This window comes from Urocitellus parryii, chromosome 13 (genome assembly GCF_045843805.1).
Source record: "Urocitellus parryii isolate mUroPar1 chromosome 13, mUroPar1.hap1, whole genome shotgun sequence".
Taxonomy (NCBI): domain Eukaryota; kingdom Metazoa; phylum Chordata; class Mammalia; order Rodentia; family Sciuridae; genus Urocitellus; species Urocitellus parryii.
In genome coordinates, this window is record NC_135543.1 from 30,414,083 (window position 1) to 30,441,139 (window position 27,057).

The window sequence follows — 27,057 nt, forward strand, 5'->3', positions numbered from 1 at the left end:
TGAATATGAAGTATCTCCAAAACTCATGTGTTAGGCATTGCAGAAATATTCAGAGGTGAAATGATTAGATGATGGAGCTGTCAACTCATCAGTGGATTAATACATTGGATAGAATAATAATTTGAGAGGACTACTGGGTGGTAACTGTAAGCAGGTAGTGTGTTTGTGTATGAGGAAGCAGGTCCCTGGAGGCATGCCTTTAGGGATTATGTTTTGTCCCTGGCTCCTTGCTCTCTCTTTCTGTGCTTTCCAGTTACCATGAGTGGAGAAACTTTCTTCTGCCATCCCTTTTCACCAAGATGTTCTGCCTCATCTCAGGCCCAGGACAATGGAGGTGGCCAACCATGCAATGAGCCCTGAAACCATGAATCCAAAACAAACTTTTCCCTTCTCTCAGTTGGTCTCATCAGGTATTTTGGTCACACAATGAAACACTGCCTAACACCCACCCTCTCGTAGTATTGTAATAAGGATAAAATAAGCTCCACAAATAAAGGATTTTAAAAACTGTGTGTGCACCTAGTAAGCAATCAAAGTGAGCTTTTGTTTTTATTGCTATTATCACTCAGTGAGCTACCAGATCTGAACCATGATTTTGAGAGAAAATTCACTGTTTTCTTACCTTTCAGTGTTTATAATATAGCAATATTCCCTCTATTCTTTTTCAGGATAAATGAAGGAAAAATGAAAAAGGAAGAAAAAGTTGGAAAATCCTTGAATCTTTAACAAAGAAGTTTTAAAATTAGGAAAAAAATAACATCCAGGGTGGGCATACTTTGCAGATTAACCTAACAGCAGACCCCTCTGCAAAATTCTTGTTGCTATTTATTTTTTCAAATGACTGTGTTTGTTTTCAGCAATAACTAGAACCATGAGTCAATAACCTCCTTTATGGATGTTAAGAAGTGATCCTTAAATCAGAAGCACAGCTCACAGGAAGGGCATTTGAAGTAATCAAATTGCTTAAATGCTATTGAATACACAGTGGCATATGGAACAATTTAGTATATAGCAGAGAAGGCTAAAAGTGAGTTCTAGTGCTGAGCTCACAGAGAATCTTTTTTTTTTTTTTTTTTTTTTATTGGTCGTTCATAACATTACATAGTTCTTAATAGTTCTCCTCGTTAGTATAGTGGTGAGTATCCCCGCCTGTCACAGAGAATCTTATGAGATAGCCAGGTAACCACTCCAGGACTCAATCATTTTTTAAAATTTTTTAAATTTTAATTTGTTATATATGACAACAGAATGCATTATAATTCATATTATACATATAGAGCACATTTTTTCATATCTCTGGTTGTCTCCAAATTAGAGTCACACCATTCATGTCTTCATACATGTACTTAGGGTAATGATGTCCATCTCATTCCACTGTCTTTCCTACCCCCATACCCCCTCACTTCACTTCCTTCTCCTTCTTTCTATCTAGAGTTCATCTAATCCTCCCATGCCACTCCCCAACCCCATTATGAATCAGCATCCTTAAATCAGAGAAAACATTCGGCATTTGGTTTTGGGGGATTGGCTAACTTCACTTAGCATTATATTCTCCAACTCCATCCATTTACTTGCAAATGACATGATTTTATTCTCTTTTAATGCTGAATAGTATTCCATTATGTATATATATCACATTTTCTTTATTCATTCATCTACTGAAGGGCATCTAAATTGGTTCCACATTTAGCTGTTATAAATTGTGCTGCTATAAACAATGATGTGGTATGGCCCTGTAGTATGCTGTTTGTAAGCCTTTTGGGTATAGACCGAGGGGTGGGATAGGTGGGTCAAATGGTGGTTCCATTCCCAGTTTTCCAGGGAATCTCCATACTGCTTTCCATATTGGCTGCCCCAATTTGCAGTACCACCAGCAATGTATGAGTGTGCCTTTTTCCCAGCCCTCAATCTTCTGCAAAGTGAAATATTGGATTCAAACCTACCTAAAATCTCTTGGATTTTCAACTTTCTAGTTAAAAAAGTCAGAAGTTGTTAGGGTTTAGATACGTGCCCCCCAAAAGTTCCTGTGTCGTTGCAGGAATGTTCAGAGGTGAAATAATCAGATTATGACAGCTGTAACCTAATCAGTGGGTTACTCCATTTAATGAGTTAATAATTTGAAAGGACTGTTGTACTGGGTGGTAACTAAAGCAGGAAGAGTAAGGCTGGAGGAAGTAGGTCTCTGGGGGAATGCCCTTGGGGATTACATCTTGTCCCCCTGGCTTCTCCCTGTTGCTCTCTGCTTCTTGGCTGCCATGAGTTGAACAGCTATCCTCCACCACCACTTTTCCACCATGGTGTTCTGTCTCACCTTGGGCCCAAAGCAATAAAGTCACCTGACTAAGGACTGAGACCTTTGAAACTGCTAGCCCCAAATAAACTTTTCCTCATCCAAGTTGGTCTTATCAGGTATTGGTCACAGTGAAAAGAAAAAGAAACAAACAAACAAACAAACAAAAACCTGACACAGAAGTATTTTCATGTATATGAAGCATTACAGGATAGAGCTTATATTGAGAAGACAAATTATTTGTGGTACATTTTCATATGTTATGAAGTAGATGGTTGGAGGTTAAGGATCAGTTTGGCTCTACTATGTGATCACTCAAAGTGATGGCTCCCTTGTGGGTCTTCCAGGCTTCTTGAGGCTTGACAATTGGAACGCTGCTCTTTCTACTGGTTCTGAGTTCCATACTCCAACACACTTCCTTTGTTTCAGTAGCTATTGATTTCTTCCCTTCCTCATCTGAGCTTCATGAACCTTCTTTCTTTCATCCTCCAGTGAAGATGATAATCTGTGTCAAGTAGGTAATGTCTCCAAAGGTAAAATTCAACACAAACCATAGTATGGTCAGTCTAATTTCCTTAGAGGCCTACACACCAAAAATCCACCAAATTGTCCCTTTTAAACCAGAAGTATGCACCTGATTTGATATTTATTTAGCACCACAACTAGATAACACATTAAAAATGATACTGGTTTTTCACCATGGTTCTAAACCACCAGCATTTTCTTTAACTAGATCAATAGAGTATATTTGAGTTCTCAAGAACTATTCTTCTACTCTAGGCCAATAGAATCCTATGGTGGATCCTCCTACTTGACAGTTCAGTTTAATAAACCAGTGTTATTTCTATGACTTTGCCTGGGGGTGGAAAGTGATGGTCAACTTGTTTGATCAGAGAGCCATTCAAGTGTCCTACAAAAGAACAGCCATTGTAAGTGCCTTCACTCCTCAAAAGTCCGCTCACGTGTCTTTGTCATTGCCATGCAGCTTAATCCATCTCGATTCCGCACTAGGCTATTTGAGTCAATCTCCAATTCTGCTCTCGCTATATGATGGGGAGTGTGCATACGGGAGCTGTTTTATATCCCTCTTGCTTTGCAGCATTTCTTCCCTTCACTTTGAAAGAGGTTAATGTGCATCTTCCCACCTTTTGGTCTTAAGAAGCACAAGGCTTCTGGATTTTTATGAGCTCCAGCTGGAGTTGTCGGAGCTGTCCACTGCAACATCAGTGTGATTTGTGTAGCATTAATAGCCCTTTTGTTCCACGAACTTCAATTCCCTTCAAAATAGAAGAGTATTGAACTCACCATTTCATATGGAGAATGAAGGAAAATGTACATCTGGATGTGAGCTTATGTGCTATGGTTATTGATACTGACTTCAAGATCATACTCCCCCTGGTCCTCAAGCCCTGCAGAGCTCAGGGCATCAATTTGAGAATGTCAGATGTGTTGCAGGTCAGACTGGAAAGCACTAAGTCACAATGCTGCTCTTAACAGTAGGCCTTCATTGGTGGCTGCTATATCAAGGAACTTTCCCATTAACCAGCACGAAGCAAAATACTGTGGACATATTATTAAGGTCTCAAGAGTGAATAAGTTTTCAAGCAACAAAGCAGCTTCTGACGTCAATATCTTATTAAAAACAAAAAAGCAGTTAGTCTGAGTCAATATTTTAAAAGAAGTTTTATTTTCTCCTGCTGCCTTTCAAACCAATGATAACAGAAAGAGAATGATGTCTTTGGGAAAAAAATACAGCCATGTTGTTCCAAAGATGCTGCTAGGAGAACTTTTAAAAAAAGACTTTATCTCCTTAAGTTAGTACACACACACACACACACACACACACACAGAGAGAGAGAGAGAGAGAGAGAGAGAGAGAGAGAGAGAGAGAGAAACAAATTATTTTCCAGGAAGCAGAATGTTAGGTGATCACCAGATGCTCAATAAAGGCGAACTTGGCTTTAAAATGTGTGTTGAAAACAAAAATGATTATATTTTAATTGATGTCATTCTCCCCCTTCATAAACTTCCTCACACTGCTGACAGGTGTTTTTTCTTAACATAACACTTGGCCCAGCCACTTGTTGGCTCCTTGGTTAGCTGCATCAATTGTCTATCACCTCTGATGACCTTCAGGAGCCTCCTAATCTGGCCCAAATCACTCACCCAGCCCTCTCTCAAGCACGAGGCTGATCACCCACCCCCCTTATCACCGAACTCTTGTTCACACTGCCCCTGTGGCACATTATCACTTGGTCAGTTAAGCAGCCAAAATCTATTCTTTTGGATGTGAACTAAATTTTGCACTGTGCTGGGTAGCTTTTTGGGGAATATAAAGAATTAAGCTATCATTCTTGCTATGAAGCATCTTGGAAAAGGAAGAGTAATAATCTGAGATAGGGTGGTGCATATCAAATAGTATTTAACAAACAACAAGTGGAGAATTCTAATCAAAACTAAAGTACCCTAAAGGAAATACAGACCTATATATTTAGAAAGTTTAGATTGAATCAGATATTAAGAGATCTTGAATAAATTCTATTTTTCTATCAATATCCAACTCAAATGTAAACTCTTATAGTCACTTGAGAAATCTACTTTTTTTCATAAAGAATTCTATAAAACCCAAATATTTCTTTCAGTGACATTTCCTTCAGTCCTGATAACCTAAGTATTAAATTGTGCTCTACACTACAGTACATTTTCATTAATTCAAAAATGAAACTGTTAATTGCACTCCCTCTCATTGATACCCCTGGTTAATGGCAACCAGGTTTTCTATTTCTTGTTTGTATATGTGTGCCTTCACTGGTAATGACAGCTGAATGGAATCATTCAATGCATAGTCTTGTGTGTCTGGTTTTTCCCCTAGGCGTAATGATTCTGAGATTCATCTACCTTCTAGCATGTGTCTGTATGCACACCTTTTAATTGATGAGTAATATACATTTGTTTGGATTTTGTTTATGCATTCACCAGTTGGATGGATTCTTAAAACATTTCCCTTTGGGGGCTATTATGAACAGTGCTGCTATGAATTTCCTGTATGGACATGATTTCATTTCTCTTGGATAAATACCTAAGAGTGGAATTTCTAGAACATCAGATAAATTTATGTTTACTCTTATTTTTATTTTTATTTAGGGAGATACCAAGGACTGAACTCGGGGCACTCAGCCACTGAGCCACATTCCCCAATCCTATTTCATATTTATTTAGAGACAGGGTCTCACTGAGTTGCATAGCACCTTGCTTTTGCTGAGGCTGGCTTTGTACTTGAGAACCTCCTGCCTCAGCCTCCCAAGCCACTAGGATTTCAGGCATGCATCACTGCACCCTGTTATGTTTATGTTTTTAAGAAACAGCCAATCTGCTATCCAAAGTGTGCACATGATCATAAATTTTCTCCAGTAATGTGTGAAGGTTCTTGATAGATGTTTAAGCTCCTTATGGAAAATAATTTTTTAAATAATTTCATATCTTGTGAAAAATCTATTCATCAAAAAGCACCCCAAGAGCACACACAATGTTTTTCAATTTATATAAGTCAAAGATGAGGCAAATAAACAGTAAACCAAAGTCCTCAGAATGATTTGTCTCAATAGGGTAGGAAAATGCCAGAAGGAAAAGTAAGAAATACAGGATTGAAGTGGAAACTCCACAAAGTAAATAACTGCACAAGGATCTCAAATAGTTTCTTATGAATGAGACTATAAAGTTGTCAGTGACTAGGGTATCAGGCTACACCTAAAATTTCATTTTATAACTTGATAATAGTACCACATGTATGTAATGTCACAGATTTTTTTTTCATTCTAGAGAAAAAGTCAATCTGAGTTAGTGAAAGACCACAATTGTAGAATTTTTTTAAAAAGCCCAAAATAGTTAACTTTAAATGCATGCAGTCTTACCTACTGAATACCCTCAGACCACTAAGTGCAATGTTAAATGCCATTCATGCCAAGGTCTCAGCTTTCTGACCTCCTGCACTTTCTTCTGCTCCAGATTATTGCATGCCCTCAAGTCTTTGATCTTTATGTGACTCTTTATGTGTTATCTCTTATTGTCCCCCTTTTAGTTATGAATTTATCTCAGATTTCAAGTCGCCATTCAAATGCCACACTACCTAGATTTGTTCCTACTTTGCAGAACTTAATACTTTTTTTATACATGAATTTATGTAATACAAAAAAATTACATTAAATGTTTCATTTAATTTTGCAAAGTAGCAGCTAATATTAATTTCACTTTATAGATGACAAAGCTTGGGTTTAGAGAATCTATGTGAGCTGCTATATATAACCTAAATAAGTGATACTGTCATATGGGTTTAAGTACCTAAGAGGTAAGGATTGCATTTTATTCATTTCTATTTTCCAGAAGAACCTGGCACTGGCTTCAAATATAGTAGAAATTCAATAAAAATGTGCCAAGTGGATTACACTGTATGATCAATACATTGCCAACGAGCCCTCCCAGGTGACAATTGTCCTGAACACACTCGATTGCTACTATGGAGTTGATACCAGCACTCAAAACCAATGAGCTTTTCCCCCTTAATTAATATTGTCATTAACTTGAAATTTTTTCTTTCAAAAACAGATTAGGGAATATCAATTGAGTCCTGCTCAAAATCGCCATTATTTCAAAAGTGAAGAGGTTGACATTTCTGGAATTAACAACACAGAAACATTGCTACCATGACAGAGACACTTGGTCCCCTGTTAATTTTAAAAATAAGGAGAATGTCAGTGAAGTGATCTATTGCACACACCTAGCAGCAAGCCAGTCCTGTGACTCTGTGGCCTCCACTGTGTCTGATCTGGACACCTCCTATTTGAGGTTGTGTGGAAGGTTAGGACTCTTTGAGGACTTCTTCCAGCTCTTTTGTCATTTCCATGGCCTTGGGCAAGGCATTAAGATGTCTCTATTCCTATGATTATAAAATAAGGATAATGCAGCTATATTAAAAGTACTTTAAATCACTGTGAGTCACTCTAATTAAAGATGCTATTTAAAATGCCAGGTGCCATTCCACAAATAATTGAAAAAAAGTAACAAGAGGAGACCCATACTCGATTATCTCTAGCCTCGTTTGTTGCCAGTCTGTTTGGGCTCTCAGCCTCAGGCAGGGCACGTAGCCAGGTGGAAGGATGAAGCTAAGCAGAAGATGATTAACCTTGGATCAAACCTCCTGAGCACAAGACAATAATTGAAACATTCCTTTGCAATCTCCCCCACACACACTATTTCCTAGGACATATGACTACTTCCAGATCATTTTTTTTACCTTTTCCTTTTTAATTGGGGAAATGTAATTGAATCATGTTGAACCTTGTATAGTCAATTGGAGATTTAGCAATGGCCTGGAGATTGTGTCTATGAACACAGGGGAGAGTGTACCGTCCACTGATGAGAACAACTGGCCAGTTATTAGATTATTTCAAGTGTTGCTAGGATACACATAAGGAATGATCCACTAATATAGTTCAGTTGGGAGCAAAAAAAAAACTGTCCCTGGTACAAAAGTAAGGAGAGAATGAATAGGTCAGTTTACTTCTGCACTCTGCTGTAACAAAACAAACTCAATGCTAATCCATAAGAGCTATTATTTTGAATGGTTAAAATAGATTTTAGGTAAGTTCACACATATATTCAATTAGCACAGCTAACATGGAAAAACTAGGTCTATTGCTTTGACTAATGATATGAAGAAGAAAACTTCTCCATATCATTAATCAAAACAATAGACGGCTAAAAAATAGGTGGCCTAGAAGGCTCTCATTTAGAAGCCTGTGAAAATATCAAAATAGAATAAATTGGAGGTGTATAGATTTGATGCATAATTTCAGAAAATTCAAAATACTTAAGTCTAATGTGCAATCAGTAGACAGAGTACATGATGCATGTGGATATTCAACTACTATAACTGGGGAAAACAATGTACTTACCATTATTGGACTAATAAATTAGATCAAGAACATTTTAAAAAGAAATAAAAAAGTCTCTTCTGTTATATTTATGCAGAGGAAAATGGAACTACACACATCTACATTTTACTCTCTAAATATCAGGTTGATTCAAATTCATGTCCGTCCCCAACCATCTGGGACAGTGGTGTCCCAAATACCCTCCACGTCACCAACCAGTTTTATGTGCAGGGCTCCTTTTTGTGCAATGGCTGCACTCCTTCCCCCTCCACAGATTGAAATGACGTTCATTTTCTAGACTCCTGCTCTAGTCACATCTTCCATGACTGCTCCTCACAAGTATTCTCCCGCCTCTCTGACCTTATCTAGCCCTTTTTCTTTCTCATCATGTAAATAGCTTCTCTGATCATCCTTTCCTTAAGTTTGTGCACCTGAGAGCCTCAGGTGCATTGCATCAACCGGGACCACATCTACTTCTGAGAATTCTTCACAAGTCATTAACAGTGCTGTGCCTCTGGCAGAAATTTTAAAATGATGGTGTGAAGGAAGAAACGATAAGACAGAGAGGAGAGAGGTGTAAGAAGGACAGGAGGGAAGAAGGTAGTAGGAAAAACCACCAGGTCAACACAGTCCCATGTTGTGATGAATTTCATAGCCTCAGCAATAAGAAAATACTTTGTCTTTTCTTTTTTGTTTTCTTTTTTTTCCCCTTCTTTTTTGTCCTGAGAATTGAACCCAGGAATTCTTTACCACTGTGCTACATCTCCAGCCTTTTTTATTTTTGAGACAGGGTCTCACTAATTTGCTTAAACACATTGCTAAGTTGCTAAACCTGGCCTTGAACTTGTGATCCTCCTGCCTCAGCCTCCCCAGTCACTGGAATTATAGGCATGTGCCACCATGTTTCCAGCAGTAAAATACAAAATACTTTTCTAATAGGATATGATTTGTTTCTAGGCAATTACAACAACATTGAGGAATTATCTAATGAGGGTATCTAATGAGGGTAATCAATATAGATCATGTTACATAAGCCATGCTCCCTTTTAAATATCATGTGGTGGGGTTAGTATACCCTAGAGCAACCTGAGGTCCATGTGAGACAGGTGTGTTTGTGTGTGATGTGTTGGGGAAGGTGTTAGGGAGGGATGGCATGGACACCTTGCCATCATATCTAAGCCTGCTGTTACTCAACAGCAAGGAGAGTTTTCACAAATGCAGTTTGTGGTGGTCAAGAAACTAGATGAAGCACCTGTGCTTTTAGACTAAGGAAAGTGTTTCCAAAGGCCATGAGTTTGAGAGCAGCTATTTTAACAGGTGACAGGAAGTGAGGTGCTGGGAAATGAAAGGGAGGAAGGAAAGAGCCATATTTTGAATGACCTTCATTGAAACTAGGAAATGTTCATTGTATCTGTGGATAAAAAAGACAGTAGAATTTCAAACAGGGATACAATGTGATCCACTCTGACTCTAGGGCCATCCCTCAGGTTGTAAGGGACAGGGAGGCTAGACTGATAAAAAATAATGGCAGGGAGATGGATAAGAAGGAGAGAGTACCCAGGGCCACTGGACATCAGTGACAGCAGATCACAGAGACGTGTCTAAGGTAGGCCCAAGAGGATCTAGTGACTGAGGAGATGTTGAAAGTGATGGAGAGACAGGAGCCAGGGATGGATGTGCTGTATCACTCCAGGCTGAACCACCTGGTCTCTAGTACACATCTGAAGCAGCCTGTCCTGGAGGAAAAGCCAATAGTAAAAATAGCTCTTTTGAGTGGTTTTCCTAATGAAAAGTGAGATTTCCCCAGATGATACACTTGTATCACAAAGGCTGAAAGAGGGGATCACTCTAGAAGAGGTGAAGAAGGGAGACTCTGACAGAAGAGAAGAAGACCGAATTGAGATATGCCGATGAGTTGACCCTGTGAGAGAAGATCTTTGTACCTTTCTCTGGGAATACTGAAATTATTTTTCTATGTTACAATTCTCTCTGGCTATTCCTAATTTAGTAAAATCCAGCTCAGTGAGTCAGTGGGGAACTGGGACTAAGGTACAGGGACATTTCTCCATTTTCTTCCCATAGATACCTCTAAGGCAATAACCTTAACCCAGGGAGAATGGAAGCATCCAAATTTCAAGCAATGATCCAGCAAGGCAAAGGGAGCCCTAAGGGGCAGCTGAAATGGTTGTGAAAACACCCATGAGGAAAGAGGAGCTGGCTTCAGGGTGAACTGAACTATAACTAATAGAGAAAAACCCTGATTATTCCTGTGGTGGGTGATCTTTGTACCTTTTTCTGGGAATACTGAAATAATTTTCCTATGTTGCAATTCTCTCTGGCTATTCCTAAACATTTAGTAAAATCCAGCTCAGTGAGTCAGTGGGGAACTGGGACTAAGGTACAGGGACTTTTTTTTTTTCTTTTTTTAACTGAGGAGAGAATGAGGTGAGGTTCTTAAATTGATAGCATAGGCACAATCCAGATAGACACTGGGAATGCATAATATGTACTGGATTCTTAGGTTTGAAATTATCCATTGCTAATTTTAAAAAAAAATTGTGGAATGTTCCAGAGAACAACCTGTGGACCAAATCTGTCCTTCAGCCTGTCTTTGTAAAGAAAGTTACATTGGAGCTCTGGCATGTCCAGTGGTTTTTATTTTTGTGTATTCTCTGGCTGTTTTCACACTGCAACCACAGAGGTGAGTAGTTGTGACAGAGACCATATGGCCCAAAAAGTCCAAAACATGTACAATCTGGCCTTTAACAGGAAAGGTTTGCTGAAGAAGAGGCAGGGGCACTTAACTAGTACTCAGAAATCCCTGTTCTGGTGTTAGGTCTACATGTACTGTGTCTTTGGAGAAGTCACTTAACATTTTTAAGTCTAGGTTTTCTAATCTGTGGAATGATACTAATGGTTAATGCACCTGCATGAAAAAAAAAATGTGTGCAACTCATGTGAAAACCAAAAAGGTCGACACAAATGTACATGAATGCTTCTGTTTAGCCATACAAGAGTGTGTTATGTTAGAAATCATGCCTCCAATGTTTTTGAGGTGAATCAGATGTTCATGTGATCATGTAGAACACTATAATTCAGGAGGTGGTTGTGTTACACGTTTGTGTGTAGCTACTTGTAACTTGGAATTCATTTCTTTGGAGTATAGAGAAGTCTTGCTGCATCTCACCTGTGCTCATAATGGGTCTTGGTGTGAACCCCTTCTCTCTTCCAGCACTACTCTACCTTCATTTGTCTAGAAAAACTCTCGATCTGCTTTAGAAATCAATGCAGGTATCACTCCAGGGGAAGCCATCCCTGATGCCCTGCCATAGGCCACTCACTCCCCATTCCTTACTGTAGATATCCTAGTTAGTACACTTTCCACATTCTATTATAATTAATGGTACCTGTTTTTGTTGCGTCTAAGCTGAACTGCTGGAGAACAAGGATTGGGTCTCCACCAAACAGCTTCCATTTGCTAAGAAACCACTGTTGCCAGGTAATTTTCCTCTTTAATTCTTAGACTTACACAAAGAGAAGCGGACGGCTAGCCTTATTTTTATAAATGAGAAAACTGCAGACTGGAGAAGAGAAGTTTCCTGTGCAGATGGAAATCACAAATGATTGGCAAAGATGCATCCAAATTTGTAAGACCTCCAAAACTCCATTATTAATCTCTGTGTTATTGTTCGTTTTCTGAAAATTTATTATCTCACTCTGTTATGACATTTCTTAGGGAAGCAAGATTCTTTAAAACATAAAAATATTTACTAATAAGCCAAATTCATACATAATTAGCTCCATCTACCTTCCTACGTTTCTTAAACCCAATTTCTATCTATCCATCCATCTTTTCAGGTCCATTATTCTGGCAGTTATCTCTTATTTACTTGTACTGCATTTACATATGAATATTAAATGCAAAATGGTTGCAAAATGAACTCACAAATTTGGCAGAATATTCAAGTTTTTATGATTTGTTGAGGACAAGCAACCTGACCCAAGAAGAACCAAGTTATTGTCATAGAATTTTAGAATGAAAAAAAAAAAAGCATCCTTTTGATTGCCCAGACTAAAGCAGGCACATCTAGAAAGAATCTGTGCCCAGATATGCTGTGCCATGTGGATCAGAGAGAATATCTGCAGGCAGACAGATTAAGCACAATGGCACAGGAACAAAAGAAAGGAGAGACCGCCCTTGTTCCCAACACCCAGCACATTTCTATCCTTGAGTCTTCCCAATAAACTATAAATAAATTATCTTTTGGCTTCCTATGATAGAGTTCTTTGGATTTCCTTTTGTTTTAATTTTTTTAAAAATTGGCACATTGTAATTATACATAATAGTGGGATTCATTGTTACATATTCATACATGCACATAACATAATTTGGTCAATTTCCCAGTATCTTTTCTTTTCCTCCTCTCTTTCCTCCCTCTAGTTCACTTCCTCTACTGATCTCTTCTATTTTCACTAGATTTTCACCCTCCACTTTTTCCTTTTCTCTCTCCATCTTCCACATGTGAGAAAAAATATACAAACCTTGACTTTCTGAGTCGGGTTTATATCACTTAATATAATGCTCTCAAGTCCATCCATTTTCCTGCAAATGACATAATCTCATTCTTCTTTGTGACCAAATAAAACTCTATTATATATATATATATATATATATATATATATATATATATATCACATTTTCTTTATCCTTTCATCTGTTGAGGGATACCTAGGTTGGTTCCATAATTTGGCTGTTGTAAATTATGCTGCTATAAAGATGGGTGTGCCTGTGAGTTCCTTGGATTTCTAGTGCAACTAAAACAGTATGTACTAAAGGAGAGATGCTTCTCCAATTCTCCAACCTTTCTGATTCTCCTCTAACCATCCCCTGCACAGAAACTCACACGGATATCTACCTGAGGCTCCACTCCCAGAATCCCATGCCGGAACCTCTTCCATGGACCACAGTATACAGGGTTTAATATTCTTACAAAGGTTTTGATACATTTATGATGGTATAAGAATTCAGTTGTAGAAACAAAATTAAAATACAGTCAAAGACCATTAAAGGATGAAGACACAATCACAGAAAATATTTTGCCCACTCTATTGCCATCATTTCATGGAGAACAAAATTAAGCCACAGTGAAGTAAAAGTTACTGGTCCAAACTCAGAGCTTATAATTGACAATCTTACAATTTTTTTTATCCATCTTTAAATTTCACAAGTCTATTTTAAAGCACTTGCTTTTCAGATTAAAACAAAACATGTCATCTAAAAATAATTCATAGGACACTAAAAAATGTTGTAAACAGATTGGAGATCAGCTTTCTGCTACATGACTTTTCAATAAATATATCTTTAATATTCTAATTTTTGCAAACATTTAAAATGAAAACTCTGCAGATATCTTATTTTGCTTAATTGTTTAGTTTTTAAATATCCTTTTTAAAGCTATACTCTTTTTACTCCTGGCACTCATTATACTCCTCCCATTTATTTAACTTCAGAGTAAGAAGTACTGGTTCTATTTTAATTATCATGCCAGGCCTTTTCTGCAATTGTTATACACATTTAAGGAAATATTTTATGGTCAATATGCCCCAAACCAAGCAATAAAAAATGTCAAAAAGCCTGGTACTATGGCCCATGCCTGTAATCCCAAAGGCCTTAGGAGGCTGACGTGGGAATGTCAAATTTGAGACCAGCTGAGACAATGTAAGTAACTGGTTCAAAAATACAAAATAAAAAGGTCTCCAGATGTGGCTCTGTAAAAGAGTCACCCTAGATTCAATCTATAATAACAGGGAAAAAAATAGTGCCATAGGAATTCAAAGAAGAAAGAGATTCATTTTGGATTGGAATGGTCAGAGACAATCTTTCAAAGACAACACAAATAAATAAACAACAACAAAAACCTGGAATTTAGAATTTAGAATTTTTTTAAAATGAGCTAAACAGGAAATAATTGTGAGGGCCTTTTAGATGTCACTGTTGGTCTCATTGCATCTTGAAGTCTTGGCTTCCTCATACCTCGAGGGATTGGTAAGGACTAAGTAGCTTTGTGTAACTCTGGTCTGTAGTGAATGTTAGGTTGTCCAGAACTTGGATCATGGTAAGTATCAGAATGGAAGAAGACATCAAGTTACCCAACCCTCCGCTGGCCTCAGTAGTTGGTGTCCTCTGGGTGGCATTGAGGTCAGCTGGCTTAATCATAGTGTCTACTCCTTAACCACAGGAACTAGTCTCCAAGGGTTGACACATGACCCAATCAAGACCAAGTTAGAGGAGTTTTTGAACTAAAGTCTGAAGAAAGAGTCTCTTTCCTTTCTGGTGACCAGTAGTCAAGGTTTCCTCAGATCTGAGATGTTTCTCAGGGTAGAGAATGTTCAGCACTAAAACTGGAAAGGTCTCAGGCATACTGGGAATTGTTGATCACCACCTGGATATATATCAAATAGTCTATGAATGAAGCCTGTCTTCAGTAGGAAAAATGGAGACATTATAAAGAGAGAGGCAGAGTTGGGATGCCGCAGTCCGGCTGCAGCAAAATAACTGGGGGGTGACGAACAACTTGTGTACATTGATACAGCAGGAGTGGGAGCCCTTTATTGTAGGGCAGGAGTGGTATATATACATTCCACACAGCTTATCTTAATTAGCATAAACTAGATACAGCAGTCAACCAATAAGGAATCTCCACACTTAATGGCTCGATGGCGTTACTTCACAAACCACGCCCCCTGGCAAAATGCCAGGCGCCATCCAGACTTGTTTACAGACCTTAACATTGGGAGAAGGAAGAGAGCTGCTGGGTTCCCATCTTCCACCTGAATCATCCTCAAAGCCAGGCACTCTAGTGACTCATGCTTGATTACATGCTGTAATAAGCTGCCCTTTGTGCCTGGATAATTATATGGGCATTTCTACTATGAGTGGCTAGAGGTATCCTGGTTTATACACAGCCCATAGAAAAATGTTGAATAAGTAAAAAAGCCATTTAAATCGAAATTGTGGTACTTATGAGAGTTTACTTAGAATCTTCATTTCCTTTGGTTTATAGTTTGTTAAGATGAACTGAGAACATAAAAAGAAATGATCACGTACTTGTGATGATGTAGCCAGAGATGTATCAAGTTCGAGATCCACTTATACTTCTGTGTGCTTCAGAGATGCTGCCAGAAGACTGAGTAGGATCCTTGAGTCTCTCACTACATGTCCCTCCTCCCCAGTTGTAATGATATACTTTCTCCTGCTAGTCCCAAGGCTGCCTTCAAGGTCCAAGGAAGCTCAAGAGCAAAAATACCACATAAGATCTAGTCAATTGTCTGGGTCTAGAACTCTGCTAATGGCCCTTCTTTTACTACTTGCATCAAAGGACTCTCCTAGTCATAGCTATTCCTTAGATTTCTGGTCAATGACCTATGTTGCAGCTAGAGAACTGCTTATAGATGACCAAGTATATTTTTTCTCAAAATTCTGTACATCCTATATGGTATAAAGCACCATGCAAGATATTATACATGAAATTAATTCTCTTAAAAAGTCAATGACTCGTTAGGCATAAAAGAACTTTATAAATAACATGTATGCAGAAATAGGTCTGTCAAAAAGCAGTGAATGGTTTATTTTTCAAGTGATTTGACAGTTGGCAGTTGCTGCTGAGGTATAAAATCGAAAGATTTTATTAAAAATTTGTTTTAATTCAATCAGGTATTCATTTAATAAAACTAACAATACATTATTATGTAGGTGTTGCCAGTTTTCCCCTCCCTGCAACTAAAAGAAGGTTCTGTGTTTGCATTTGCAGTTTTTCTTCTCCGTCCTCTTCTCCCTCATTCTCTCCTTTTTCATCTTCTCTTTCTCTCTTCTGTTCTTTTTTCAACCTTTCCCCTCCTCCAAATATGTGGAAAAGATACATTCAATTAGGAATGAAGAACACCCAATTTGAGGAATTTAGGAAGGTACAGGAGTTGCCATCTTTTTATATCCTAATTGAGCCTTCTTTCCCCTACTGTATATCAAGTTCAGAGGTGCTGCCAGAAGAGTGAGTAGGATCTTCCAGTCTCTCACTACATGTCCCTCCTCCCCATAGTTGCATGGGGGCCGTAAAAGCAATTATTATTTGCATAGGGTAGAAAAATAACAATTTTAAATGACTGAAAATAAAAGAAACATTTTCAAAAATAATTACTATCATTTTTTTTTAATTTGGAAGGAAGAAAGAGATAAATATTTTGTGAATCAATAGAAGCCTTGGCCCACAGTCTCTAAGCCTTATTTATCTGGGAGTTGTTTATCTCCCTGAGTTCTCTCTCAGAGGAAAGAATAATAATTATTGCTTAATTATAGCAGAAGTGAATTTTCTCTCCCAGTTCTAAAGAAAGATGACTCATAGCTCTTTATTTCCAAAGAAACAACTTTGGAAGGAAAATACTTTTTAAAAGCTGAAATGTGATAGGGGCCCAAGACTTGCACTAAGGACTTTTCAGTGACCACCAGAGGCATTGTCACTTGACATTACTCTCTAATGGATAATGTTCACATCTAAAAGAAATGAGATGTAGTCAAGAGATGTATCTTTCCTTTAAGGACATCCCTCTGCTACTCCTGACTGCAGGTAACCAGTAGAAACCCCTCAGAGAAAACAACTTTTCCCTTATGATCCTTCCAGCTGAGCAATCCCATTACTGCTTTGTAACTATTCTTAGAGCAATAGAGGGGCAGCAAAGCATATCCAAATCCACAGTAAATCTCTGTGTTGTTCTAGAGAATGATTTAATTTCTGTTCACTCCTCTAGGAACTTGGAGCCCAACCCCATAAACTACATACTCACAATCTCCAACCCCAGCAGGGTCCCTCTGCCCCAATTGATCTTCAAGTCTCTGTGGTGTGTCCTCAAACCTCATCAGAAAGGTTTAAATTTCAGCCAATCCCACTTTAGCTCTAAGTCTCCAGTCTCTGTATGAGGAAATTCTGGTGACGTGACCTTCCTTCATTTCTAGGGAAGTGGGACAAAGACTAAAATAAAGACAGATTAGGCAGAAAACCATAATGTAGATGTACTATTTCCTGACCCTGATTTGCAGGAAATGTTGTTGTTGGTCTATTTTATTAAACTGAACATTACTATATCCTCTTCTCATTTGAAATGTAGACTCATGAGTCTGGTGAAGTCCTTCCCCAATCTGTCCAGCTGTCAGGCTTCCTGGAGGAGGTAGAAAGAAACATGCAGATTGATAAGAATGCCAGTGGGCAGTTTCAGACCTGATGCAGCAGAACTCTACTTTGAATACGAAGTCCAGAGGGCCAAAAGACTCTTCTTTCCTTTTGTGATCCATGTAGGAAACTGGTAAGGCTTTCCTATTGTGTATGAAGGTGACGATGTCCTTCCTAATGAAGGGCACAGTTGGTTATTTTATAGTGCTAGGAAGACCAAAGAATCAACATGCCCACCCATACAGTACCTGAGTCTACCCTTAGTATGCTGGGGACAGTTTCACAATATTAGAAAATACCATAGCGAAAGTAAATTACTTTCCAATTTTTGAAAGTAAGATAAATATAAATACTACTAACAAAGGTAGCAAATCCTGTCATTAACTAGGATTAGTCTGAGTTAATTTCAACAAGGAGAAATAGGCACCTGTTAAAGATGAAAGCAAGTAGTTATAGAAATTCAGCAGCTAAACACCACTTGTCTGGCTGTTGATTGCACCAAGGACCTGGCCACTAAAGACAGGCACCCTCTCCCCGCAAAATCAACAAAGCACACATCTTGCCTATGTATGACCCACATCTATAGCAAGACTTCATATAATAATCAAAGTCCTTGGTAGCTGAGGATTTTTGTCTACAAAGAAAAACAGTTTATAATACTGATCTTGTGATCTGTGGCAGGTCTAATTTTAACAGCATTTCCTGAAGAGAATGGAAAAAAAAAAAAAGCTATTTCATTTTCTTCCTTGACCTATTTTAGCATATTCTGTCCCACTTAATAATTTCCTTCCTTTGCATTCTCTTGCCTGCATGTTATTCAAAGAGATGCTGAGCTGAAAAGAAAAAAAAAATGAAAAATAAGCCCGATTTGTCTTCCAGCTTCCTCCCTGTAGGATGGTGCAGAAAGCTGACCACTTTCATCGATCATGCCCCCCACTGTGCACAGACCCCCCGCCCCCACCTGCACAGGGCACTGATATTACAGAAAAGCTCCTGAGATTCAGGAAGACACAAAAAGGAATTTCAAGTTACCCAACCCCCACCAATGTTTTTAGAACTATCAAATTCTGTAATCACCAAGATCCCAATTGTCTCAAAGCATTCATGGGAACACTGTAGATATGTTTAGCCCTGTCCCTTCCACCTGCTCACAGAAGACAGGCTGGGCTGGCCTTGTTATTCTTCTCAAGGAAGCTCAGGTCAAGTAGTTGGCCTTGGTTACAGAAAGTCAGTTCATGGGGAACTGAGTCTATAACCAAGTAACCAGGTTCTATGATTTCTATAGCAGGGCTCTTTTCTCTTTATGCTATTTATCTCCTGTTTTGGAAACCCCTCCTCCTTCCTCTCAGTCCTGCTTCCTGTTACTTTAGACCTGGAAGAAAGAATAGTTAAGAAATATGATAAACCAATCTACTCAAATATGATAAAGTCAGTGATTTCTAATACATCTTCCAAAGAGAACAAGATGCCCTTTACTACTCATTGATTTATTGTCCTATGGCTCAGTAAAGAGTGGATTATAATCCAGCAGCATCAGTATCTTCTGGGAACCTGTTAGACCTACCCAGAATGACTGAATCAGAGTCTACATTTTAACATGACCCCCAAGTGATCTATATGCACATTACAGTTGGAGAAGCCTTGACCAAGCTGCTCATGAAAACTCTGTCCTTGTTGCTCCTGACTACCTCAATGGAAAAGCTACTAACCAGAGTGTTCCAAGAAACCATTTAGTAAGTCAAGCTGATTGTTCCCACCGGGGGATCAGAATGAGCGGAGTCTGAGGCTTATCATTGCAACTCATGAAGGTTGCTTAACTTCTAAAGTGGGAATGCTGGGGACAAGAAACCACTTCAGAACCCAGGACATATCCCTCAGATGCCACCCTACTAGGTGTGAGTTTGAGGCCTACCTTGGATAAGGAAGTGCATTTCTTAATCCTCTAGAAACAAAGCCCCTCACTTGGCTAAACAGGAAATCACTGTCCAACTAATAAATACATCATAGCCACTACCTTTCCATGGGTTGCTCATTCTATAGTCCTGAGATTTTCCCCTGCTGCTGAATTCTCTCTTGCAGTTATGATGTATTTAATGTTACAGAGAGAAAGATAAATGAAAGTAAAATAGTTACACTGTGATAAGCTCAAATAGAATGAAATCAAGACCTATGTATTTAGAGGAAAAAAGCAATAAATGTGGAGCTCTTAAGAATTACATGAGATAAAGGATCTCAATATAAATTACCATTTCCTTAGTGTTTATCAAAACCATGAAGACTGTTCCTTAGAACTCCAAAAGAACAGCTCCCATCTCATAAGAGCCACCATCACCTATAATACTCAATGATCACTGCCAGAACAAACACTGCCGCATTCATCCTGTTGATTTTATTACTGTTTTGGGTGATTTCAGAGCATATTTTTTTTCTTGTCATGTATATGCTCTGATAGATGCTATCCATATAAAATATTAAAACAAGACTTGATGTATTAAATTAATTATTGCTCATTCTATTTTGTTTATTGATTTTTCAACAATGACCTTCTTCTCATCCGATTATTATAAGTAGAATCTACCTCTGATATTCCAAGCATTCGTGTATCATTAGTGATACATCCTTAATGGAAACTATAGTGTGGAGCTGAGATTTTTCAGGAATCTACTTGAAATATAAGCCTCAAAAAACAATGAAAGTAAGATTCCCCTCCACCTAAGGCAATGTAGGTTGTTCAAGATCTCCTGGTTTGGAAACTCCAGGATATCTTCAATGTCCTTCCTTTCTCATCCCTGAAATCCTATTTGTCACTCTTATCCTGTTCACTCTTCTTCCTTATGCCCTCCTTTCCCAATTTTGCCTCCTGACTAAGGGTAGATTGTCCAGGGACAGACTCTAAATTGAGATTTGCATTGAGGACGTCTATTGAGAAATGCTCTCAGGAACAACATCTTTGAAAAAGTGAGGAGAACAGGATTGGGCAGAAAGCTGCTGAACCACGGTGCACTTTCAAAATAGGCTTCGAAACCCCATGGGGAGCCCTCAAGTTGGAATATCGCAATATAGATGTGCTAAGCTGAGGAAAGGGGGCTTTTACTGCTATCTTGTCTTGTTATTGAATGCAGACCACCAGAGTAGGAAGAACTCTAGGCAAATCATTTCCTTTAAAAGGGAGCAGTTTCCAGAAAGAGACCCATCTGTGAGTTAGCAAGTGTCAATGGTGACAGGAACCAGGGGAATTAGTGTGTAGGGTGTGAAAGGAAATATGGGGGCCCACCAGAGCGTCCACTATACTTGCAAACTTTCAAATCATTCCTGTTAACAGAAATATTTTATAATGAGCTATAGAAATCTTAAAGAAAAAAAAACCCAGTTTTAATCTTTAAATTACACTGTTTTTTTTTTTTTCCCACCACCATCTGGGGAGCTAAAGTTCTTGCTCCACTCTGCAGGCGCCAGTTAAGACAATTCAAGAAAATAGCAAAGCAAATAAAATGGCACAAAGTAGAATCTTTACCTTAAGGATCTGTAGCTGAGTGGCAGATGTATGTTCTGCAGGAGCATTCCCCTGGTCAAATGTCACCAAAACAATTTCCCAGCCAACCTGCTCTCATTAGTTTTCTGAGCCCTTGATTACAAATTGATAAGAGGCCTGCCCCCAGACAGTCAGAGAGCACCTTCACCACGGCCATCCCATTGGCCCTCAGCGTTTCCCACTAGGAAATTAGAAGCTTGCCCATCAACCAAAATAAACAACTCTTCTCATGAATAGACCCAACGAAGGCCCTATAAATCATAGCTGTCCAAAATGTCAGTGGCATTGCAGAAGACAGAAATCAATCCAAAATTCATTAGTTTGTCTGACAAGAGCTTCATCTCCTATTGTTGAATACCAACCGTGGCACCTCAGGTAGAATAGGAAACTGCAAGACATCATCTTGGTTTCCTGTGACAGGAATGTTCAATTTTTATGGCTTAATCTGGCCTTCAGACCGTTCCCATTCTGGGGGCCTAAACCCTTGCCTGGCTTAGGGTCAAGTTGCCCACTGTGTGAGGCAGTAGTCACTCTGATGTTGTCTCCGTATTTCACAGCTATTAGTGCTATGGTTGGATGGTTTGCAGTATTTCAGGTAAAGAGGACACAGAGGTTGCAGCGTGAGTGAAGTGTTCTGTGCCTGCAGTAAGGCAAGGTTGAAGCATTGCTGCACCGTCATCAAAAACACCTCCGCAGACCAGAGGTTAGCAGGACTCTACCCCCGACACACCTCAACGTAACCCTTCAGGTGGCAGCTCTTTTATGACGGCAATTCTCCTTTGAAACTATGCTGGTTAGTTTTAATCAGATTTCAACTGAGTACAAATATCCAGGACAAGCAATAATAAGAGACATGGAACAGGAGAGCCTAGAGATAGATGAGATGTGACATCATGCAGTTTGTGGCCTCCTACACACAGCTAAGGGTCAGACCTCTTGTTCAGATCATGAAGGAGACCCATAAACTGGCAAAAATTACTATGGCTAGGTTGGTCTCCCTGTGTCCTCCCAACTCACATACACATTCTGATTTCTCTTCTCTCTCCTGATCGATGAGTGCTTTTAGCTTGGCTTCTTTGCTGACTGTTCAAAGCTCCCCAGTGCATGAGGTCCTCAAAGAACTCAATTTCTGCCCCCATTACTATATTTCATTGACATTCTTCCAGGGTTCACATCGTCCGTGTACCTAAAGGCACTTAATACTGCCTTTTATTGTGATTATGTTTACCAAAAAAAGGCACTTAATACTGCCTTTTATTGTGATCATCTTTACAAAAAAAACAAAGAGCTACAATCTCAAAGACCTTGTTAAAAATCAAAATTGATCAATTTATTACTCATCATGACCAAGGGTGGTGGAAATTCACATTTACCAGAGATAGTATCCCCACCATGAGGCAACAGGTGAGGAGAGTTTGCATCTCACTCTGTCCAGTTTTCATTGATTATGACAATGTGTGATAAACATTTAAATATGGTGAGATATTATCATTTCATATTACATAGAATTTAAACCATCTATACCCATACACTGGAAGACCTAGCCAGAGTAATTTTTGGAAAGGAATTATGACCATTACTTAAAGAACACCCCATTCTATCACCTAATAAATACAATGTATACTACGGAACTAGTCAGGGTGTCTGTCCAGCTTGGTGGATAGGAGAAATCTAAAATACATACCCAACAGAGTTTTATTCACCTATAAAAAAAAAGAATGAAATTATGTCATTTTCAGGAAAGTGGATGGAACTTGAGGGCATTGTGTTAAGCAAAATAAGCCAGACTCAGAAATTCAGGGGTTGCATGTTTTCTCTCAAATGGGGAAGCTAAAGAATAAAAAGGAAAGAAAGTGAAAGAGGATCTTACAAAAACAGAAAGGAGATAAGTAGAGTAGAGGAAGGGGGCCAGGGAGAGGATGGATAGGAGGGAAAGAGGAGGGACTGGGGAAGGTCATTGACCAAATTATGTTAGGTGCACGTATGTATATGTAACAACAAATCCCACTTTTATGTATACTTTTAATGCACCAATAAAATAAATAAATACAAAACAATATGGGGGACTCTATGAATTCTATTACTTGTTGCAAATTTTTAGGAAAAAAATTTCTATTAGTATGCCAATGTTGTCTGTTAAAATTAGATGGAGTGCAGGTTCATTGGGGGATATGGACCCATGTGATATTTGTTTGACAATTTTTCTAAAAACGCCTATGCTGTTTAACCATTCAAAAGACACCAATATTCATTAAATATCTTTAACTTAAGAAGTTTAGTATCCATTTCTTTTGTTTTTAGTTCAGTTCAGTGGGCTACTGAACTGATTGATTGGCTCAATCAAAATATTCAAAAGGCTTCCACTCGAACACTTTATGTAATATGAAATGATAATATATCAACTTATTTAAATGTTTGGCATACTCTGTTGTAATCAAAGAAAGCTGAGCAGAGGGAAATTGAAACTCTCTTCAACTATCTGCTCAAGGTGGCAATGCTGCATCTAATAAATGAAATTTTCTACCACCCTTAGTCTCAAAACTGAATAGTCTTAAAATGGGAGGATTTCATAAAAGCAAATAAAAAGAACTCACATCAATTGCACTGATTGTGACACATTGCATATATGCTAATCATTGCATACAGTCAGTCTCCTTCCCCAGTCCCTCCTCTTTTCCTCCTATCCATTCTCTTCCCAGCCCCCTTCCTCTACTCTACTTACCTCCTTTCTATTTTTATGAGATCCTCTCTCATTTATTTCCTTTCTGTTCTTTGGCTTCCACATTTCAGATTCGGACAGTTCACAGGCTTCATCAATTTCCTGAAAATATACATTTCTCACCAGCAAGTTCCTGCCTGTTGTCCAGGCCACTAGTCTGAAGGGAATTATTATGTAAACAAGTCTAGTTTTTATTATTATGATTAATATCAAACAACATGGCCAGTAGTTTTGAAGAATATTGTATTCGGAAGCTTTGGTTTTCTGTGGTGTACGCCCATGTGGTAGAAGTAAGGGTGAAATGTGAGGGTGAGGGATGTCATGGTGTGGACTGAGATTATGGAAATATGAGCAAGAGTGTAGTGCCAGAAAGGTCCCACTCTCAAATTATCAGTCCTGTGCGCTCTACCCACACAAACATCATTTTGACCAATAGTTGTTCCTTTAAAAAAATTCCCCTGAAATGTTAAACAAAACTCAACTTATTATGTTAATTACATTATTAAAGGTTTTCTACTAAATACTATGTCCCATGGATAGTAGTATTTTACTCCTGTATGAGTTTATATTGCAACTATAATAAATGACCACTAATTTAGCAATTTAAATATTCATCTGTTATGACCTCACAGTTCTGTACATTAGGCCCAGCCAATTTTCTCCTAGGGGCTTCACAAAACTAAAATCAAGGTGACTGTAGGGTTGTATTTTTTTCCTACAGTCTCTATGAATGAATTTTCTTCTAAGCTCTTGGTCTACTAAATTATTTTCCTAACATTGTGAAATGTCCTTCAAAAATTCTTTGGTTTTATCTTTTTTGCCTTGGAAGGTGAAGAAATATTAAAGAAGAAAAAGAAACTGAGAGTCCACTGTCTTCTGTCCCTACCATATTAGTCAGCTTTTCCTTACTATACTGAAATACCCAAGACAAGCTATTTTACGAAGAAAAGAGGTTCATTTGTGCTTACTGTTTTGGAAGCACTAAATTTAGGGGCTTCATTTGGTGACAGCCTTCTTGTTGGCAGTCCAAAGGCAATACAGGGCATCACATGCCAAGAGACAGGGAGTGGGCACATGTCTGTCTGCCTGTGTGGTTTCTTTCCTTCTACTTATGAAGCCATTAGTCTTCAATCATGGAGTCCACGCTAATGACCATTTTTAATCCTAACAATTCCCAAGGGACCTACCAATAAACACTTAGCCCAAGTAGTTTCCATCCTCTTAGTACCTCACAATGCAGATTAAATTTCAACACATATACCCTTGGAGGATACTGAAGCCCAACTTCCTGGTACAATTCTATATCTCATTTTAAATCTGAGTACTTGTGTTTAGAAGGAATGGTCAAGTCACAGCCCTCTTCCAGCCACACACTGTGATTGGTCCTGGAGACACAGCCAGCATGTGACAACCCTTCCAGATAGTTTTCCTGTATCTGAACACATCAAAGAAGGGATTTCCTCTTTTATCAAACAATTTCACAGATGGACAAATCTAATTGCTAGAAAATTCTTCAGTAATTTCCATCCTTTGGTTTTCAAACCCACACATGTGATGCTTCCTAGTGCAATAACCCTTCAAAGGTTGGATCATAGCTGTCAAGTCTCTCATCATCGGTCTTACATTTTCAGCTGAAATTCCAACTTTTTCCTCTACTGGTATTTTTTAAAATCCACTTCTAAGTGCCAATAACTGGTTACTAAAATGCGCCCTTTTCTCATTTCAGAATTTAAAAGAAAAGAAAAAGCCTTCAGTACAGGTTGTCATTGGTCATAAATCATTATCCAGGGGTATTTGTGTCCCCTTGTATTATCGTAATTCCATATTCTTCTTCTCTAAAGTGTTATGGTCTGCTATGAAGTATCTCCCAAAGACTCTATGTTAAAGGCTTTGTCTAGAGAACAGCAATTTTTCAGAGATGAGGCTTGTTGAAAGTGATAGGATTGTGAGGGCTCTGGTCTCATGGAGGGATTACCCATGGATGGGGTCATAATTGAATGGACTACTGAGAGGTAGGGCCCAGTTGAAGGAAGTAGGTCACTGGGTGGGGGGTGCTCCTGAAGTATATATCTCATCCTTTGCCCCTTGCTCGCTCTCTGTTTCCCAGCTGTCGTGAGGTGGACATTTCTGTCCCACCACATGCTCCTCAATATGATGTTTTGCCTCACTATGGGCCCAGAAACAATGGAGCCAAGTGATGATATACTAAAATTCTGAAATAGTGAGCCAAAGTAAATCTTTCCTCCCATATGTTGTTTTTCTCAGATGTTTTGTCACAGTGATGAAAAGCTGACTAACACGAAATAACATCATCACCTAGCTAGCTTTTACACATTAGTCATTAATCATCCAAAAGGATTATAAATATACAAAGGCTAATTAAAAAGCAAAACCAAGACATCAAGCCACTTCAAATGGATTTCCTCTATTTTCCTTTAAATTCATTTTTCTAAGAACTGTAATTTCCAATTGGCAATATCAATTAACATTTGAATTTCTAGTTGGAAAAAAAATGAGGAAATAGAATAGAAATAACAATGCCATTCATTTGGAAGATGTTGTTTTCTTCCTTTTCAAAGTATTTGCAAACACTGGCTAATTAATGATTTCACCTAATTGGGTATTTTTGCCTAAAGAAAATAATAATTCAAAGAAGTCCATTTTAAATAGATCAGAAGCTTCACAGAAGAGAAACTGCAACTATATTACTTTTTGTTTATGCTTAATTTACAGGTTTTCACTAGCATTGTTTGTTTGCTTGGTTTTTAAGTGGATAAGACATGAAAACTTCTCTTTATTCTCATTCCTTAGAGACTCAAAATGGTTTTTCATCACTGTAAGATGCAAGAAAGAAAATCATAAAAAAAAAGACAGGCATGTGTATCTCATCCTGATCTCTCTAAATTTATGTTTTCTTCCACCTTCGTCAGAAAAACCTTTCCTTCTCCTATTTTCTACACAAATCCTGATCTCTCCTCCACCCCCTACAGATGGCTCAAGTATCACTCCCTTCAGAGCAACTTTCCTACCTGCTGGTCAGTCCACAGCACTGCCTTAGTCCAGATGTCTTAGGAGTAATTGGTAAGCCCACGGGAAGTGATGAGATAAAACTAGGCACCCTTAAGTGTCAGGGGATGCATTTAATCAGCTGAAGGTGGATAAAATATTTCGACCTATTTGAGGTAAAGTGGTGCAATACCAAACTGAGTCTGAATTTCTTCATATGAATAATACTGTTACATGATATAATGATATCATGTGTATATCAGCCTTGGCACACTTCCGGGCACTTAGATCCCAGCAAATTATTTATTTTTTATCATTAATATTATTATTAAAAAGCAAAATTGGATCATGCACTCTTG